Source organism: Apium graveolens, chromosome 3, assembly GCF_009905375.1.
Source record: "Apium graveolens cultivar Ventura chromosome 3, ASM990537v1, whole genome shotgun sequence".
Taxonomy (NCBI): domain Eukaryota; kingdom Viridiplantae; phylum Streptophyta; class Magnoliopsida; order Apiales; family Apiaceae; genus Apium; species Apium graveolens.
The window spans coordinates 256,253,870-256,256,629 of record NC_133649.1 but is presented as its reverse complement, the minus strand read 5'-3'; the positions used below and the strand labels follow the sequence as shown (position 1 = coordinate 256,256,629).

General features: G+C 38.7%; 1 non-coding gene across 1 annotated transcript; it reads right to left on the bottom strand.

Moving 5' to 3' along the window:
• Positions 1-2,291: 2,291 nt before the first annotated feature.
• LOC141716416 (small nucleolar RNA R71) lies at positions 2,292-2,398 on the bottom strand. Its single transcript, XR_012573127.1, has one exon. It is a non-coding gene; the product is annotated as a small nucleolar RNA R71 (small nucleolar RNA).
• Positions 2,399-2,760: the final 362 nt, after the last annotated feature.

Below are 2,760 nucleotides of genomic sequence, written 5' to 3'. Positions count from 1 at the left end.
GAGCTTTACGTTTCAGAGTCATGGATTTCATCTGAACTAGGAGTGGCGTAAGTGGTCGAGTGGCGCCGGCCCAGCCTTATTATATTGGCCCAAATGGCCTGGAAGTTCCGCTAAGGCGGTCCATTCCTTAGGAGTTCAGTGTTCGGTTGACAAGTAAATCCGACAGGTTCTCCTCTACATGTAGAAAATGGTGGGGTTGCACTACTACGACTGATCATCGTAAGTGGTCTTCCTGGCGCGGCAAACTCCCGTAATGAGTTCATCATCCAATTGGATATTTCTGCAACACTACCCAGAGCACTTCGATAGAAAGGCTACGGTTGGGCGATTGTTGAGTGTTGGCAGGGTCAAGTTTTCAAAATGATGTTTGCATCAAATGAAGTATCTCGTAACTTCATTGTATTTTGATGAAATTTTAAAAGATTTAATCTATTCAAATCTGGTCTTGTAGTCTCATCTATGTGATGAACTTTTGAAAATAATTATACTTGAACGGTGGTAGTTCAAGTAGTATTTGGAAAAGATATAAGTATATTGGAGTATCTTGTAACTTCATCTTTTAAACTTATATCTAGTAAATGATTATCTTATGCATGACAAAGATTTTCAGAAAAACGTTGAGACAAGGTTAGATATATGAGATCACCTTGCAACGATATTTTTATACAGTTATACACTGGAACTCTGTGTGTATTATGCATGGAAGAGGACTTCCAATATTTTGAAAAGTATATATGTATATATATATATATACTGAATATTTTGCGACTTCATCACATTAAGATATCAGCTTGGTTCATTTCTTTTGACCAAGACTTTCATGAGTACTATGAGAAGGCTCATATATTGTTAATCATTATACATATTATTTTGGTGGGCTTGCTGCTCACCCTTGCTTTCTTCTTTCATCACACAACATCAGATAGACAAGATGAACAGGACCAAGCTCCCAATTCGCGAGCGGATAGGAAACGTTCCGCAGTTTCCTATAGGCGTTGATGTCGCTGTAGCTGAGGTAGGAGCTACCAATAGGCTAGGCTTCAACTTTTGATGTACCAGATTTATGTATATTTATGAATTGTAATAATGGCAAAAAAAATGTAAATTTATTCAGAAAACCTTTTAAGGTGTATTGGCAGATAATTGTGGAATAAAATGACTTGTGATTATTTTTGGATATTCATCTCTGAGACTATAACTTGTGGTGTGTGTGTTTATTGTGGGGTCACAGTACAGAGTAGTTGATTATTTATTAAGATTGGGTGTTATTAAGGGAAATGGAACTCGTGACAACCCGGATCCCCGACCCCGGATTTGGGGGTGTTACATAGGGTCTTAATATAATTGGTGTCTATTCAACTTCTATCTCTTTTGTGGATGTCTAGTAGAATGGTACTCGTGCAACGAAAAATGCGTTTATCAGTTTCGTGTTATCTGATTAGTGTCATCACCATCACATGCTAAGGTTAAGAATGAAAAGGCTATTGAATGAAGTATTTAATAAAGTTAGAATCCCATGTTTGTCATATATAGTAATTCAACCTCAATTCTCTTAGTTAATGTTATTTAGTATAATCTTTTAGTTTAATCAAAACCCAATTTGTTATTTGTTTTAGCATTGAGCGATAACCATACATTGTTGCATATGTGCATAAATTGAACTTAACCTAAACTAGTCTCTGTGGGAACGAATCTGATTTATATCTTATACTACTTGCAAACGCGTATACGTGCGTGAATATTAGGGCGTGTTTTCGCCCTAACAAGTTTTTGGCGCCGATGCCGGGGACTCGGTGTTAATTTTTAATTTATGTGATTGTCATCAGTGGTCATTAAAGTTCACTGACTCGGACTCTTTTACTATCACGGTTTATTTGTTTGTGTTTCAGGTACTCATTACAATGGGAGATCCAGCAGCACGAACGAAAGCCTTGATGGATTTTTCTCAACCCAAGATCAATGACATTCAATCTAGCATTGTCAGGCCAGCTATCACAGCTAATACCTTTGAGATCAAGCCTGGCATAATTCAATGGGTACAGAATTCAGTCCAGTTTGGGGGTTCTCCAACGGAAGATCCCAATACGCATATTAGGGATTTCATAGAGATCTGCGACACCTTCAGGTTCAATGGTGTTTATGAAGATGCTATTAAGCTAAAACTTTTCCCATTCTCTCTGAGAGACAAGGCTAAGAGCTGGTTACACTCTCTACTAGCTGGTTCGATTGCTACTTGGGAAGATCTTGCTCAAAAGTTTCTCACTAAATTCTTCCCTATGGCGAAGACAGCTGCATTCAGAAACGCTATTACTCAATTTGCGCAACAAATGGGAGAATCTTTGTGTGAAGCTTGGGAGAGCTACAAGGAGATGCTTAGGAAGTGTCCTCATCATGGAATACCTGATTGGATGATCATCAATTGTTTTTACAATGGGTTGGGAGCACAGTCCAGACCCCTGCTCGATGCAGCAGCAGGTGGAGCATTATGGGCAAAGAGCTATGAGGAAGCTTATGATCTAATTAAACTGATGGTTGCTAATGAATATCAGTATCCAACCCAGAGATGTCCACAGGGTAAGGTAGCAGGAGTTCTTGAAGTGGATACAGCTACGACTATCACTGCTCAACTAAAGGCGTTGTCTATAAAGATCGATTCTCTGGCTAACTATGGTGTTAAGAAGATAATTAGTGTTTGTGAGCTATGTGCAGGTTCGCATGCGATGGAGCAATGCGCTATATCTAGTGAATTAGCTCTGTTTG